We start from the raw sequence: 18,401 nt of genomic DNA, 5'->3' as shown, positions 1-18,401 counted from the left end.
CTACAGTGGTAGCTTATCTGTTTTCTTCTCTTTTTTTTTTTTTTAAGCCAACTCAGCACACAGCCATGAGCAGGGAAGGTCTGTCACATTCAGCAACATATGGACAGGTACTCTGCAACATTTTGTGAACACCTGTCATGCAGCTGTCTATACGTGGGAGTAACCCAAGCTGGGGCTCAAATGGCCTCTTCCAGCTTGTATTCCTGTCTGGTCTGATGCTGGACAAGCTGGCACTATTGTGATAAGATCACTGGGGAGTAGTGGAGGACTGCACGTAACAGGGATGATATGATTTAATTACCTTGCTGCTCTTTTCTCCATGCTTCCCCCTCCTCACTGGAGAAATGCAGGACATTGGCAGGAGGGCACAGGCTGTCTGGGGACCTGCCAGTCCTTGTCACTGCTATCAGTGTCACTGCAAAGGCTGCAAGAAGGGCCAGTCCTGGCCTGGTCATCACCACTCCTTCCTCTCCAGTAGGAGGGGATGATGCGCAAGAGGGAGCTGAGCTGCTGAATCCTCCTGCTGCACTTTGCCACAAATACACCCTGCCTTGGTAGAAAAGGGCACCTTCCTTCTCTGCTCCAAATCACTGGCTGCAGTCCAAGCCTGACAGTTTCCACAGCAGCAAGATATGACAGAATATGTACAACAAAAGGCTCTTTATCAGTACCAGCCCAGAAGACTTTTCTCCAAGCCTGCGCCTAAGAGAGCAGGGTCATCCAATATCGGCTTTGCATTTTATGGGCGAGATGAGATTATGATACATGCTTTCTAGAGAAGGGCTTAGGGAAGATCAATGCTTGTGAGGCCTCATTGCTCAGCTTTCTGTGAGCTAATTTCTGGTTTCACATCATTTACAAAGAGGAAGAAGTCTCCACAGGTTATTTTTAAATTATTCCAATGCAAAAGCTGCTGTTCAGCACAGCTTTCCAATCTACCGGTCAGAGACAGTTAGAAAGGAACATACTTTCAACAGTCAAAAGCCACAATGAATTAACCTAACCCACCAAGAAAAGACATTTTTTTAAACTTACATTAATGCAGAGGCTCAAAAACTCATCAACAGGCGGAAAATTGTCCTTGCGTTCATAGCATGACCGGGAGAAAGGAAAAAGATTCATGCCATTCCCACTGAAGAAGCCTGGCTCAAAGACTAACTCAGAAAGAATTTGTAACTCAACTTATGGACTGAATAAGCAGAGGCAACAATTTTACGTCCTATCTCAAAAAATCTTATGTTTAAAATTTTCATCTAAAATAAAATATACCTACTCTTCAGTCACAGACCTTGGCCTCTTCCCTGACAGTGAGGCTTAAGTAAGTCAGCCACAACCCTAAGAAAGTCCTGCACAGTGATCCAGGTAACCACTCAAACACCTCCCCAAGCAGGAAGATGACGGAGTGACCACACTGAGTGCAGCATGAGGAGGAGTCCATTCAGAAACTGCACTTTCATGTCAGCTGTGGGTACCAAATTCTACAATCTCAACAGCATCAGAAGGCAGGACGGATGAGCAGGTAAACACACAACAGCTGCTGACAGCGAGAGAATGAGTCAGAGCTGGTGGCGGCTGTGCTGAACCAGAGGACAAATGCACAGCGAGCACTGCTGGCAGGAAGAGGGAGGTGAGATTTTGTGGGAGCGTGGGCAGAGCACAGGCAGATGGATGGAACAGGGAAGGGCTGCTCAGCACTGGGGAGCTGCCCCACCAAACTGAGGAGAATCCACCGCAGTCAGGCAAGCAGGTCTCAGGTTTGTGTTACAACAGGGGTGAAGAGAACAACTGGCACCTCCTAGAGTTCTCACCTCATCTTCTCCAGGCTAAAAATGCCCCAGACAACCTTGAAGGCATCATGCCAGAGGCAAGGAAAACAATTTGGCCTAATCTCCTGCAGAGCAACTGCTGGCCTCTGAGCTGAAAGGTGTTGTCATCATCCACATGTGCAAACACCTCTGGAGCCTGAGCTCCCACTCACACCTCCACACAGACTGGACAAGGAGAAATGGTTGTGCACCTCAGCATTGTGTCCCTCAGACTCCTAACTAATACAGATACCTGGAAAGCAGGTGGAAAGATGGAACAAGATCCTTCCAAGCTTCTGTAGAGAGGAAACAAGAGGAAAGTTCCAGCAAAAGCACCAAAATCCCAGGAAAAGAAAGTACTTGTGCAGCAATAAGAGCAGTTTTTTCAGGCTTCAGGGGGTGGTTGACAGGAACTGAAAGGAACAATCAATGCACCTTACACTTGTCACACAGAAAAAGCAAAGCACAGGTGCCAAAGTGAGGATTCTGCAGCAGGAAAAACAGGCAACTCCCCCAACTCAAGAGCAAGGGCACGCACAGCTTCAGCCTTACGTGGGCAACCAAAAAAAAAAGAAAAATAAGGTGTGTTTTCTGGCTCTTTGCCCTCCACAATCTTATAAAAAATAAGGGAAAGGAAAACACAAAAGAGCAAAAAACCCCAAACTATAAAATCCATTTGAAGATAAAAGTCAAGGAAAACAATTTAAATTTTTTTTTTTTTTTTTTTTTTTTTGCTTTCAGAGTGTGTAAAACCATTGAATTAAGAAAGAAAACCCAGGTGAACAGGTAGGCCTCCAGCTCTCTGATAGGGAAATGACAGTGAAAACACATCCATCAAAAGTTTGGTCTGCACAAGAAAAAAGTGCACATTGGTACTTTATTCATCCACCACATTGTCTATAGGCTGGTAAAACAGAGCAGTTTTTGGGTTGAAAAAAGCTTGCTTGTCTTGGTTGCTCTATAAAGTGATCCTCCACAATGGAAACAATGCCATCCAAATGCCTGGCTTTAAAAAACCACCCAGTGTTATGTTGAGATTCCTTCTGGCACTGACTGAGCCAAATCAGTGTCAACTCCTCCTTCAGTTATTTCTTCAGACCATGGTTGCACACTCAATCCTTTGACATCTGGAAGAGCATTAACAGCACCCTCCCACTCAACTCTGCTGCACTGGTACAACTGCTTGTAGCCACACCATGAATCAAACCGGGGAACTGATCATAGTTAAAAATAAACTAGCACTTTATTTTGTTTTTTTAAAGGATTACTTTTCAACCCAGGTCAGATCCCCAATCTATTGTGCAGCTGTACAAACAGTTGTATCAGCACAAGGTGCCTGAATTGCTGATGGTTATCCTTGTGTCTAAAGCCAACGTTTGCATTCCCAGCTCACCTCGCTCCATGGCTGTTGTAGAACAGGATCACTGACAGAACTGAACACGTAGGGGACTTGACTGCCACCGCTTGCAACTGTGGAGGGTCTCTTCAATGAGACAAAATGAGGTCACACTGATGCCTATCCTACAGCTAAGGCATGGCCACTCAGCTCCCGCGAGCTGTTGCTTGTCCAAAATTATATGTCATTTTTGCAGTCTGCATGCTGAAATAAACGTAAAAACATGACTAACCAAGTCACTAATGCGAATGAACAGCTTTGGGCCAAGTTCTGAAACAAAACTCTCCCAGAAATTGCATAACCACTAACTATCTTGGTGATCTTCCATTCAGGAAACACAAGCCTACGTGATGTGCAGATTCTCACTAATTTGAAGACTCTGACATTCAAAAAGTGAACAGGGGAGCCTATCTGCAGTTTTGGCAACTCTTCAAATTGCAGCTGAATTTTCATTTGAACATGGAAATACCAACAGAAATACTGACAACCGGAATAAGCACTAAGCAACGATGCCATGCTAGCACACTTTAGAAACAACTATGAGAGAACCAGACTGAAGGTTTTCCCAAATTACTAGCTCAAATACTGTTTGACACAAAACCAACTGAAAACACCTCCTTTTTTGATGGCTGCCTGGGAACCTACTGGGAAATATTTGGTTATTTGCTTTCAGCTGGTGACAGGTACATACATACAACAGACACATACCATTGTGAAAGGCTTTCTCACTGAAAACAAGGTATAAAAGACTGAATAACCATTCTAGTACAGGGCAGGAGGCACCTTAATGAAACAGCTTCAGGAAACCAGCTTTCTACAGTTTCTGTTTTATCTGCTCTAGAAGGCAAAAAAAAGTCTTGAAGCTATTGAGCAGCTTTTATTTTTTTGGCAGATGTCATCACATCAATCTACGAAGACACAAAACTGAAAATACTGCCAATTGGCAAACCTTACCCTTTGTTCCTTAACATGCATCTCAGGCTATAGTTCCATGACAGCTTAAGTAAATCTCAGTAAGCATTCTTCAAACCCATCCTCTCTCCTGAGTCAGCACAGGACTCACTGATCCTGCTCAGAAACCAGCCTGGCAAACAAGTTAACCCGGAAAAAAAGAAAAGTTGTTTTCGCCAATGTGGCTTCCTGAACTGGTTTACTGCCAGCACCTAACGAAAGTAAAAGGGGAAAATCATTGAGCAGGACGAGGGCAGGCACAAGAGGAGCAGAGCCAATTCCATTCAGCTCCAGCTGCCCTGCAAACACACGCTCAGAGAACAGGCGCGTCCCCCTGACTTTAAAGAGATGTGAGTTGTCACTTGCAGCAGAAACACTGTTTGACTTTTTCGCCTCTCCTGACATCGTTTTTACACCAGCATCAGCACCCCTGCAGACAGCTCCATTAAGTACCCAATCTGGTAGGAAAACAAAACAGCAATATATGAAACAAAACAAAAAGCCTTCAGTTTTCAGCTGGTCCCTAATGTATCCGACCAACAATCCCCCAAAAGATGGAAACCAAGGTACAGCAGAACTCCCAGCTCCAAGCAACTGTGAAGCTGCTCTCTCACTCAACATAGATAAAATATCACAATGTAACTACCTAACAGTTATACAAAACCACTTTGGTTCAAAAGATTCAAACAGTACATTAAAAATATCTGTAATCTAATTCTTCATGTCTTCATCTTTCACAAGACACCATTAATATTTAAAATGCCCTATTTCCTCAAAAATAAATCTTTAATTTATTTGATACCAGCATTATTTTCAAAGCAAAAGAGCTGCTAAAATATATAGAGGAGAGTGAGAAACAGCCTGTTGTGATTAAATAGGGCATGACAAACAGCAGCAGCATGTACAAGCAGTACTGGGGAGCAAAGCCAGGGGGAACAACAACAACATTACACAAACAACACTGATTCATGAACAACAAAGAATTCTTAGAAACTGCTGCCTGGATTACATCCAATGTTCTCTTTACCTTGGTTAAACTATTAAGAAAGTCACTTCAGAAAGCTGAACACTTCTGCACAACGAAGCTTTTTAGGAAGGAAGAGTTGATCCATCTAAAGGGCTCTGTGTAGGAAACCACTGCAGCGGTTCCTGTGAAGCAATGGAGTTGCAACAACACTGAAGGTGACACGAAGCTGGAACGAGTCATTTGTCCCCGTCTCACTAAGAAAGGGGCTCTTGTGCCAACACGGGTCCAAAAAGCTGCGTCTGTGTATGCACTCCTCAACTGCTGGAGGAGACGTCACCCGTGGCTGTGCACAGCAATTCCTCAATGGCAGGGACATCCTAGGGTCTCCTCAGGAGAATTTCACTAAGGTACGTTTCAGAACTTTAGCCTCACACCCTCACGATCAACATCTGCTGTAGCAAGCTCTCATCACTGCTCGTAATACCTAACTCTGGACACTGCATTCAAATTGGGGATTCCTGGAAGGCCCAGCTTTGCTTCAGAGATGCGAAAAAATTAGTTTTTACTTGCCATCTGGCTGCCACGTGGAGGACAGCACACAAAGCAGAGTCTGGGCCACTGCAATACAGAATTCACTCCACCAAAATTCAGAGATTAAGTTGTGGCTGTTTGAACAAGCAGCAAGTTTCCACTGTATTTGGACAATCTTGCAAAAAAAAAGTAGGTCTTTCAAAGAAAGAACATTAAGTTCATGAGCAAACGCTACATCTTTGTCCCAACACATCACTAGAATATCATAAATTACAAGCAAGAAGTTAATAAATTTCTGGCTGCTGACAGTCATTAACATTGAAAGTACTGCACTTTAAACATCAAATACACATATTACAGGGAAATTTGAGTAATAAATAATAAAGCTGGCATTTAGGACTGCATTTAGGCATCTGAATTTCTCACAACTCTCCAACAGAAGCAAAATACAGGTGCAACAAAGTAAGGCAAAGGTAAAACTGTGGTGAATCTGCAGAGCAGCTAAGCAGAAGCAGATGGTTGTCCCCTTTAGATCAAAGTGTCTCATGGGGAACAGACCAGTATCGCTGTACAGTGAGACTTCATAACCCTGTCACACAAGATTATCAACCCGTATACACACAGCTGTCTTCTGGCAGGTAGTCAAACCTGAGGCAGAGGGAGCTTTACAGGGGTCAAGACTCTTGCAGGATTCATCTAGATCTATTTTCTGCTGCCGTGAGATGAAATATGAAAATGGGAGAGGAATTGATCACAGAGGTAACAGAGCTTTGCACAGGGATTGTTGCTCACCCCGCAGAAGGTGACCTTCCAAAGCCTCTGATTCTCCTCTCCTTTAAGAGGATTATGAATCCTACCCTTGGGAGACTTCTGCTCAGCTACCAGCCCACTGTTACTACACATTAATATTACGTCTTGTCTCCTCATTGCTATCAGCAGAGAGATATTAGAAAAATTTATAAGAGTGCTGCTCAAAGACCAGACTTTTAATGGAATCTCTAATGCAAGTAGGGAAAGCCACAGCCAGTGATGTTTGGAGGGGACTCTTCTTTGTGCTGTCACACCCAGCTGCAGATCTGCTTAGTGCTTCCCTGCTCAAATCGCAATTCAGCTTACCTGCACATGCAGGCTGCTGACTACCCTGGAAGCAGACATTTCACCAAGGAAAGACTGAAAAGCAGAGATCATCATATGCTAAAAAATTAAGGCAAGTCAAGTGAATGTGGTTCCCAGCTCCTCAGCTCATGTACCGAAGCAGAGCCTCAGCAGGCACTAAGCCCAGGTGGGCTGTCAGGAAGTGAGAGCAGCAATGCCCTGCAAGAACATGCTGGCGCCTCAGAGGGAAAGCCAAGGAACAGAATGCAGCACATTCAGTTACATAAATCCTTCTTTTTTCACAGACATCAGACACCAAGAATTTGAGGACAACTTTCCCCCTGTTCTTCTGGGGTTTTTTTCACCTACCAAGAAGACACCATTTGGACATTTCTGAACCGCATCTACAAAGCAAATCCTGAGTCTCCCCTAGACAAGATAACCAGCGATCATTCCCCTTGCCACTTCACAGTGCACACATGTAAAGCAATCCATGCTGCCATAGAGGTGAACACATACATTTTTTCTTCCTAAGGTAATCGAACTTACAATACATTATGAATGCCACAACTACAAAAAAAAGTGTGGGACTAGACATGAAGGGAAACCTCAACAGGAAGGAACACACTTGCCAGCATCTCTGCAAATGGAGATTTAGGATGAGATCAGACACACATACAAGCTAAATCTAATTGACACAGACAGTTCTCATTTGGGACAAATGGCAAAGTATTCTCAGAAGGAAAAAAAAATACCAGCTAGCACAAGAGAAGATAAGATCTCAGATGCATCTGTAAGAACACTCCATGGTTTTGGCTGTTTCAGACTACACAGTGCAATAGCAAAGTGCAGCCGAGAGTTAAAGAGTTTTAACCAGTACCTGTACAGAGAAGCCACAGGGTTAACCACAGACACACAAAAGCCGTAAGGAGCTGAACCCATGAAGAATTACTACAAAAGCCATAAACGCAGAGGAGCTAAAATTACATTCCTTAGGCAGTTCTGATAAAGTAACAATGATCTATAGCTTTCCAAGAGACCACTAACTGAAAGACAAATGTAAGCAGCTTGTGGTGAACTTGGATTTTCAGTACTGCTCTCAATTTTTAAATTATGATGCTTTTAAAACAGAAAAAAACAGCTTTGATTAGAAAGTCAGTTGCTGCAGATAATTGATTCCCACAGAAAAATATACAACTAGGACAAAAAAAATGAACTAATTGCTATTTTTGATTCCGCAGTGGCAAAAAAAACCTCAAGACCAGCGTTATGTAAGACCATTAACCTCTTTGCTCATAGCTGGCACCTTAATTTAGCACACTACCACATTTGAAAGCTTAAACTGAATTCTTAATTCCAACACATACCACTGGCTGCAGCCAAGCAGTAATACCAGTATCGGAAAAGAAAAAAAAAATCCCAAAGGAAACACCATACACTGAATTTTGCAATTACAGTTCCTTGGGCATAAGTATATATACCTTAGCGTGACCAGATCTAATGAAACAGTATTCTTTTCAGACTGGCAATCATGAAAAGATTACCAGATGCTCCACAGTATCTTAGGAACACTGAAGAGAATTCAAAGTATACATTAGGTACAGAAAACCTTCGAATCACCTTTTATAACAGCAAATTTCTCAAATCCAAAGAAGCTGTAACCCGTTGAAAACAAAATTACTTTGCTTTGATTGATTGTTTTTCTTCTTTTCAAACTAATCTTGCAGCATTCCAAACACATCCTCCCTAGGTATGACTAAAATCTCCAAAACTACCATGTACTGTATTTAACTGTAATTCAGTGGCAATCACAAATACACACGACTGAATGAAAAACATAACAAGGTAATCTTGAGGAACATTCATGTGAACTCCCCCCACACTTCTTCCCAAGAGAAGACAGATTAATCTTCTACACTGATAATGAGCCAGACTGATGAATTTCAACCAGACAGCCTCTTAAATACTGTCTTCCATCCACTCTTATCACATTGTGGCAAAGAATGACATTCAGGAGGGAAAAAAAAGACTGATTAAGAGCCTACTTTCAGAAGCTAACGTCCTGTGTGGAAAGAGCTCTATGAATCACCCGTTCATCCACGTCTGACTCCATCTACTCTTCAGAATTCCCTGATGGGCTTGAATTCATACTCCACCCATCCAGTCTGTTATGTCCCAACTTGCATACAACAACACTGTGGGAGAGTGTCAAAACATGCAGTAAACTCAAGCTAAATGGCCTCTAGTGTTCTTCCTCATCCACAAATCCGATTATTTGATCACAGAAGACAATGAGGTGCGTCAGACACAACTTAGAGTCGGTAAATCCATACTAACTGTTCCCAGTCACATTGCTTTGCATGTTTCACACAGGAAAGGTGTACCAACAGGACCTGACCCATGACTGTCCCCAGGACTCAAGTGAGACTGACCGCCCTGGATTATCCTTTGGGCCTAGTCTGAAGATAAGCAATCTGAGATGGGCCCTGTAACTTTTCCAAGATGTCCAAAACTGGCACCACAGCACCATCAGGTCCCATGGCCCCAATTCTCTCAAGTAATCCCCCACCCTGTTCCCATTTGCTTCCTACTGCTCGTTCCTCTTTCAATATTGTCTCTAGACACAAGAGCCAGGAGACCTTGTAACTGAAGACTCAGGCATAAAAACCACCAAATGCCTCAAGGAAGCCTGTGCATCACTCATCCAAGCCCCCTTATTCAGCAGAGTCTTTGTTTACCCTTTTACCCCCAGTGTAGAGGTAGAAGTTATGTCAAAATTATCAGGAATGCTGCAAAAAGCACTTCCTGTGAGAAAGTAGCTGCTTCCCCCCCTTTAAAGACAGAAATGCAGACTAACATGGCCAAGTTTGTTCTGTCTGTATTCCAGGTTGTCAAAGAAACCCCAGGTCACTTTGCAGACATAAAACAAACTTGCTGGAGTTGCATGACCCCATTTCTAAAACATTTGGCAAAACAGCCTCCTTCTCGCTGTTGGCCAGGCTGAGAGTATTTAGCAAATGGAAGTCTGTAAAGAGTAAACCTAGACCCCCCCCACCCCAAAATCTCTAAGAAAGTTGCATAGAGAAGCTTCTTTCTAGCTTTAATTAAGAATAAAAATCCAGATGACAGAAAAAGGAACCAAGATTTTCACACACTTAGATGCCAACCGTCCGGATTGCTCTTAGTATAGAAATGGGGATGTTTTATGATGACTCCATTCTCTCACAGCTTTAACACATGTCTCATTTCAGTGTACCAGATGAAGGGGAACTGCAGGAGAGAACTCTGAGCTGTTGCAATGCTCCCCAAGTGAAAGGAGAGCCAAGGCATGGAAGAATTGCAGACCAGGTTCCTGGCACTGAGGAGGAGTCTCATCGTGCCACGTTCCCACTGCCAGGGCAGCAGCAGTGCCTGCTGTGCCTGAAAGCCAGCACAGAAGTGTCACAAAACCAAACAAAAGTACTTTTTATCAAACTCAACTCTCAAGTCTCCCCTGCCCCCTTCTGGGAACAACTTGAAAACTTCAGTATCTTCTTCCACTGATAAAATTGTTTACTTCGGGCAAACAACAACAACAAAAAAAAAAAAAAAAAAAACAGAAAGCGCTTTTGCCTCAAGAATAAGTCCCTTCAGCAAAGACATGGATGTTATTAAATGCATCTCCTGCAGCAGCAGAGGCAGACTCAAACTGGATTTTTTTCACCCATACACTGAAGCCACTGTCAAGAACTCTTGCCTGCCAGAAAATGGCTGGACAACTCACTACAGCTCAACTCTTATGACTGAGCTGATTCACTCCTTAGGTCACAATGCCGATGTGCAATGCAGGCTCCCTGTCCTCTACCCTAATGTTTTAGCTCAGCTACTTATTACCCCAAAATTAAAAAAAAAAGAAGAAAGTATAGAAAAAATAGAAACTGCAGCAAAACTTACACGATGCACATTAACTGCTCAAAACCCTTCTCCACAAGTTATAGAAACCACATTCTATTAAGCTGCTGACTGAGACCTGACTTAAGCAAAAATCCCTTTGCAGCGACCTATTTATATTGAGACTTTAAACGCTAAAGAAAAACAAGCCTCATTAGGGCCAGAGGTGAAAATTCTCCCACCTGCCTCTTCTTACCACTGCTAACAAGGAGAACATCACGCTGCCGTTTATATGTGCAGCTTTCCATTGCACAATATTTAAAAAAAAGTTGCACTTTCCTCTTTAGCTTCAGAGTACAGTCCTGCATTATTCTGCTACTCAGAAAACACACACAGATATTCAAACACTTTTATCTCTGCTTTGCCTGTAAACTACAGAGGAAAGCTAAGCCAAGACCCCACATCCCATTCCCACCTGGGATAAGAAGGGAATTTTCACAGCATGGCTACTGGTAAGCAGCCATTTAGGATCTGTGAAGGGAAATATTTCTCATCTTGAAGAAACTGACCCCACAGTCAAGATCCAGACACTTCATCCAAAGAGCACATTGTGAACAACAACACATCCTGTGCAAAGGGAAGGGAGAGCAAAGCCAGCTGGTAAGGAGCAGAAGCTGGCTCCAATACTCAGGAAGCAACGCAAATGTTTTGTTTCCTTAGGAATTAGGACAACATATAGATTTAAACCCATCAAAAGTCTAAGAGTTATGCATCAAAACCAAACACAGACTTGCCACAAAGAACCATCACAATCCAACTAATCTCATCCTTAGGGTCTCTGTAAACCAGTGTTTGATTTGGTTCACTTCAAACTCACTGTAAAGCAGCTTTACAATTCCTATCACACACTGTGGGCTGTGACACCACTCTGATCCATCTCATGCTCAGATCTATACATTCCCCTTTTTCTCAGCAGCCTGAGAATTAATTATATGGAAATGAACAGTGGGATTTCAAGCAACTGGCTCTCTCAAAGGAGCTGGGGACTGCAGGATCTCTGCCTTCAGAAAATCTGTGCCAATGTCCGTTCATTACAACTCCTGTTAGAGAATGAGTTTAAGACCCAAACAAGCAAACAATGGTACTACACTCATCTTCTCACTTCTGTGGCCAGAAACCAACATCTGCTCAGCAATGGCTTGGACTCTTACCTCCTGTCACCACCAGATCACATCAGAGCAGCATCCTGACTGAGGATGTTCTGCCAAAATTGTAGGTGATACACAAACAGCAGCTCTAAACAAAAATATTAACACTCTGACTTTTAATGTTGTCTGCATAAGCTCTACCTACCCATCCATGGAATGCAAGGCACTAACAGCTTCACAGCCTCATGTGAGCTGGAATTTCAGTACCCAAGAGGACTTTAATCTCACATATGCAGAGATACACCAGGGCATTTTGGCAGTTACAACAGCATTTGAGAGTGAGTGGAGGGGCATTGTACATCAGAATTTTCTTTCTGTCTAACTGTGAAGATAAAACTAAACAAATGTTTTGCTTCAGCTATACTCATCTTTTTCTACACAGCGAAGCAGAAAACATATTTATTTGGCAGGTCCTTAGTGGCATCCTGCAGTTTTATCAGACAGCACAACTTCTGTCTGAACACTGGTAATACACTTAAAACCAGGAGAAATGCAGCAATTTTTACATTTCTCTGCTGAAACTTAACAGGCCAGCAAAGTGCTCTGTTTGATTTGGTTATTTTAGTTATCTTCTAGATAACCATAATCTACCTGAGATTACCCAAATGGAAAGAACCAGGAACAGGCTACTGGTTTTGATGCTTCCGCTGAATGATTCCATGATTTTGGTAAAACCATCCAATTGTGGTGTACCTCAGCCAGCAGAAAAACAGCTTTTCAGAAAGGAACAGTTTACTTGACTATCTTGCTACTTCTATACTGTATTTTAAAGCCAGAAGTTTGGCAATCATTTCACTTTTCATGATCCCCTTGCACTTCTTTTCAACTTATTCTTGCCTGGTAGTTAAAATTAAATTCTCAAAATCTAAAGAATATGTGACCCGGTACGTGAACAACTGAATTGGTTTTGTTAATACAGACTCAAATTAGGAAACCTGTTTTGAGTGAATGTGGTGCTGTTTGGCTGAAGATCCAAATCCTTGAGCAACTTTTCTGTTTATAGAGCAGAAACAGAAAGACAATCTAGGAGCACGTCAGTCCAACAGAAAGACTTAAGGGACTAAATGCAAGATTATCCAAACAAGCTCACTTAACCCCGGTACACAAATTCTTGTGCCAAAAGCACAAGGAGCAGTTGTTACTCAGTGGTTTGTTCTGCTACTGTAATTCTGAGACACCAACACTGAACAAAATTTGGGGCTTTCTTAAATACCTGAAAAAGGTCAGAGAAATGCAAGGCAGTCAGTTATACAGTACCCCAGATTACACCAATGCTCAGGACACCACTTAATTTACTGTATGAGAAAACAGAACTGCAGACTGCCCTGTAATTTCATGTAGACACCCATGCTAGAATAAATACATCAAGGTTTGTATGGATAGGTAAAATCTTCTATGCCCAACTGAGAGATGCCCTCCTCTCTTGCTGCAACCCTTTCTAACTTTATACTGCCAGTGAAAAAAGCTGTCAGCTGGAAAAGACATATTTTGGGCCCCCACTTTCCTATCTAATTGTTTTTCCTTGAAAAAAGTGCTACTCACAACGACAAATAAAACACTCCTCACACTTTACCTTCTCAACAACTGCAGCAAAACAAGCTTTACCTGAGAAGTGTAATTTTATCACTATCACTGCATCTACATTAAGGGATTCCACTGGCAGAGCTTCACTAGGTAAGGATGAACATGCTGATTAATGCAGCTGTCCCAAGCAGTGGTAGCAGAAACAACCTTAGAAGCACATCCACAGGGAGCTAAAGCCACCTAATCACGTTGCAAATCCATGCCCCCTACTTGATACCAGTTTAATTTTCCGAAGCAGGTGACCCTTGAGGGTCACAGGCAAGAAAACATGAGCTATAACTTCTCAACTGGGCACTTCACTGTGATTTTTTTCTCCAAGAGAAAGTACCAAAGGAAGGTACATTCTTACATACAGTATATTCTCTTGTACTGTCAACCCATTCAAAAAAAAAAAAAAAAAAAAAAATCAAAACACTGAAAAGGAAAGAGAAAAAACCCAAGCTCTACGTCAGAGAGAAAAAAAAATCTCAACGTAAGTGCTGCAAGAAAGTAAATAATACCATGGAAAATTCAAGGATAAAGGGCAACATTTAGTTTTTGAGGTTTGGAATGGGAAATAATGAGGTCTGTCATGGCAAACATACTTTAGACAAAGACAGTGCACCAAATCTAAATTTAAGTAGAATATATGACAGTATCTGATGGGACTGAAAGCTAAGGTAGTCATTTCATTTGAAGCTAGATAAAACTCTAACAGAATTTTATACAAGGACACTTTCATCCCTTCAATATAGCAGAATGACACACAACCCAGGGTCATGGAGGGGATTTTGATCTGGGTCTGTTGTTATCCTGTAACTCTCCTGAGGATCAGCATAATCTACAAGGCTTTCAATCACTCATACTGAAAATCTTAAAGCTGTTAAAATACCTTGGGGTTGTTTTGTGGCTTGCAGCATGTTCTGGAAGGTAAAGGACAAAGAATTAACAGGAGGTCCAGCCAGCTGAGTGGAAATGAAAGGCAGCCTGAACCTGAAGCTGTCTTCTCAGGAGACACGTGCATGAGTCACACAAGCACAACTTCAAGTTTAGCAATGTGCTACAAGTTCTGAAGGACAAAACCCAAAACCTGGCATTTAAAATCATCGGCAAGATTATTTTATCTAATTAGGAGCCAGTACAACCGTCCTTCGGTACCTTCTTCTAGCAAACCTCACACTTCCAATGGATCCAATGTAACTTGGCTTTGCAAAAGGAAATATCCAACAAGGAAGCTCTGAACACAGTTCAGTCCACTGTATTTCTCAAGCGCATTCCAAAGGGATCTTCAATATTTCAAATCTTCATTATTACTCTTCTATACACTAACTCTGGGCAGCAGGCCCCGTGAAATGCTCAACCACACCAACCACCTGTTTGAGGGAACAAGAAACTTTTCCTTTGAAATGAAGAATCAGACAAACAAAGCCTATATATTTAACTTCCTGTTCACTGAAGCAGTCGTAAACAAGTCCCAGTAAACACTCTACAGATCACAAATTCCCAATATCTTATCTAAATATTAAGCTGCTGAAGTGGATCTCAAAGCTCCTTCCAAAAGGCTTTCTAGTGCGCCACTAACAATTGAGGCTTCTGGTTACTTAAAAGATGTAAAACCAAAGCAAAAAGAAAGTATGTAAAACTTGATATGTCAAATTGGTTTGTAGATAATTAAATGCAACACCTGCATATACATAAAAAAAAATTCTGCCCCGTATGCTAAAAAAGCACAGCACACTCATCTGGAAGCCACACAAACTGTGGTAAGTTTGATTTTAACAGCAAAGCCCCTCTCAAGTGTATGACAGCTACCTTGGTTTTTCACGCTTTAAACTCTTCTAAAGACACTGCAAGGCGATGCTGCAGGTTGGTTTGGGTTTTTTTATACAAAATAATAGTCTGCTAAATCATATGTATTCTCACAGCCACAATACATCATGGGCTGTATATAGCTGGGGAAAGCAAGTTTCCCTTTAATTTTCTCTTCCAGATCAATACAGTGTGATATCATGTGCCAAAAGCTTATCATCTCAGGCTGAAAAACACAAAATAACAAGCATTAGGGGTGGAAAATAACACAGAGTTCTCTTCCTTGAGAACCATAAAGAACTGCTTATGACAGGAAACCCGAAACAAAGTGCTTTGCTCTCACACAAGAGTCAACCCAGCAAGCTCACTACCACAGGACACTGATCTTTGGCAGAATTCTTAAAAGGTTTCAAATGTTCTTCTGGTTGTCATGTCACAATGGGATGAACTCCAAAAAACAAAGTCTCAAACAGTTCACCATCTAACCTGTGATCTTTAATTGCCAGGTTTTAGGCAGATATTTTAGCTGCAGTGAATAAAGACCTTAGTTTACTCCTGGCTGGTGAATGATACAATACCCTTAACTATTTTAACTAAGAATATTTGAGTCAAGCTGCACTCACAAATCAGAAATAATTTTTAAGACAACTAGATTTTGTCATTAGGTGAACCAAATTGTCAAAAGGTTTAGTTTTCTAAGCAGCTGAAATTCATTGGAAGTGACCATGCTAAGGATGCTACGTAACTAACAGACAAGACAACAGGAGTGGGAATTTCTGTGATCTTACTTAACTAAAGCTAAGAATAATTAAGGGGAAAAACAGGAACTCACAAGTGCTGTTACTACAGAAAAAAAAAAAAAGAAAAAAAATGTGCAGAGCACCTGAAGAAAAGTAAGAACTATTCAAGCTCTGCATGATGCACAACAGTGATATCTATTCAGTCTGACTAAAATAGAGTTACTTTCCTCAGTTCTGTAAAAATAAAAGACGCATAAAGCATGCCTGATAATGCTTATTGGTTCACATTTAGCTTACTGTCAAATTTTAGTAAGTGTATTCAGGGCAACACTTGTGGTAAGAATTGTGAAGTATTAAGACTTCAATTACATAAAGAAGATTTACGCCCAAGTAAAGGAAATCCCAATTGCACAGCACAAGGAAACACAATATCTGGTTCTAATGGAAAATAAAGCAAACCACTCCATTATTTACAAAAGTACAGGGGATCCATAAACATTTTATACAGTGTAACATTTAATCTAAGTAAAATCCTCATCTTTGAGACAAACACGATGTAGGTTTTATTACAGGAAGCATGGAGGTGTTTAAGAAACTATCTAAAAAAACCCTGCATACGTATTGTTTCAACACAAATGGAGCTTCAGTCTGCTTCAACAATTCTTTTGGGACAGACTCAAAAGACTGAAGTTCAAAGTTCTTTTTATTTTTGTATTTGTGGGATCAGAGTCAATTCCCGTGAATCCAACAGTTCTATTCCTCAGATGTGTCACACGAGACCACAGATAAGCTTTATAATGAGACCACAGCTTGGAAAAGTGGAATAAACCTTTCACCAAGCAGCAGTGCTATGAGGGTCTTCCAAAGCCTAAGGACTTTGACATTTTTTTAACCAACAAACCAACGCAAGAGCAGCATATCACATCTTTAGCAATAGCTCCAGCAATCTCATGGCAGTTACTCGATGGTTTGATTCAGACACTGAATGAGACAAGGGACTGTGTAGCCCCCAGGCTTCTCTCCCAAATCCTTCCTGCTTTAAATAACTCACTGACATCTGCACTTGGTGGTGCACTGATTTTGGTGCTCAAAGCTGCTTATCGCCTATAGTTAGCTGTAATGAGATCATGACTACTCCCCACACGTGCTTAAGCTGCTCAGACAGTACTGTCAAAGGACACAGAACAAACAGCCAGCCCTATCTTCTTGCACCCTTTTTAAGATTTCTAAACTCACTTTTGGAAATGCTTGACAATATTTTGATACCAACAATGGAGCGACATTAATTGGAATTAAAGATCACATGATATTTTCTATTAATGCGCTCCGGAAGTTAAAAAAACTGGGGAAAATGCAGCTCAGCACAGAACTAAGAGGGAGGAAAGAAAAATGTCACAACAGAATATAAAGGCTATACAGTAGTTTAGCTTTAGATCAGCACTTAAGTCACAGGAGCATGCCCTGAAGAGAAGGCACCAGGAGCATGCCCTGAAGAGAAGGCACCACGTGTCTCCTTTCCCTATCCCAGGAAGGTACTTGCGGAGCTCAGCTTCCCTAGTTTTCCCTGGTCATTGCCTTTTGCATTTCAAACTAAGATCATCACCCACACAGCTCAGGGGCTTCCCCATCAGGAAGCTGAACCGTGTGACAAGCACTGCTTAAACACATCATGTCTTAAGAAAACAAGGTCATTTAAGTCAGTTTGTACCACAGGAATACTGAGTCATATCTTTGGTGATAAAGATCTGGGGGAAAACAGATATGATTGACTTTCCTTCAAATTCAGGACAGCACGAAGCAACCTCCTTAAAACTGAAAGACTATCACACCTGCCTTATCAACTTTCAGAAAACTAACCTCAGAATAGAAAAGAAAACAGCAGACAATGATAAGAGTTCTGAAATCATTATAAGGTGATTCAGCTGCAAATCAACCCCTCAAATGGCCAGAATTACTAAAGCATGAGTGAGCCTTCAAATCTTGGAGTTCTAGTTCTTATTACAAAGAACTGACACCGATTTGGTGAATGAACAGGACTGAATTTTTCACTCTGTGCTAGTGCACTTACTTGGGTGTCCCTGTCATAGCCTTCAAAGATAAGAACAAAACTCCCACAATCTACCTACATATCTTACTTGAAGGGTAAAATTACAAAGGGAGAGGTAAAAAGCAAGCAGTTTATTTCTCTTTGCATCTCTAAGGTGGCTGCATATGTATTCTGAGCAAAACAGAAAAACATCACCTTGGAGATGTCACCCAAGCTCCTTTGGCTGAGCAGTCACTGGAATATGGAGCCAACTTCTCACAATCAAGAGGGAGCAGGACCCCAGAAGCAAGTCAGCCTGCAAAACGATGTATGGAAACGAGTTAGCAAGTGCTAAATTAGCTTTTATTTAGATCTTTACTTGCTTGTCAATTCAGAATGTTTGAGAGCATGCCTTCCCTACAGACTGGGACTGGAATTCA

At 41.7% G+C, this 18,401-nt stretch overlaps 1 protein-coding gene across 8 annotated transcripts in view; it reads right to left on the bottom strand.

Moving 5' to 3' along the window:
- The window catches only part of IP6K1 (inositol hexakisphosphate kinase 1), a 37,976-nt gene that overhangs the window by 13,906 nt on the left and 5,669 nt on the right, over positions 1 to 18,401 (bottom strand). For 6 of the 8 annotated variants that reach the window (XM_040076767.2, XM_040076764.2, XM_040076765.2 and 3 more), the window contains one exon: positions 18,178 to 18,277. The exons of the other annotated variants lie outside the window; for them this stretch is intronic. The gene's annotated coding sequence lies outside the window, so the exon portion shown is untranslated. The remainder of the gene's footprint in view (positions 1 to 18,177; positions 18,278 to 18,401) is intronic. 8 annotated transcript variants of the gene reach the window in all.

The sequence above is a fragment of the Hirundo rustica genome, chromosome 12 (genome assembly GCF_015227805.2).
Source record: "Hirundo rustica isolate bHirRus1 chromosome 12, bHirRus1.pri.v3, whole genome shotgun sequence".
NCBI classification, from domain to species: domain Eukaryota; kingdom Metazoa; phylum Chordata; class Aves; order Passeriformes; family Hirundinidae; genus Hirundo; species Hirundo rustica.
The sequence above is the reverse complement of the archived record's forward strand: the minus strand, read 5'-3'. Positions and strand labels throughout refer to the sequence as shown.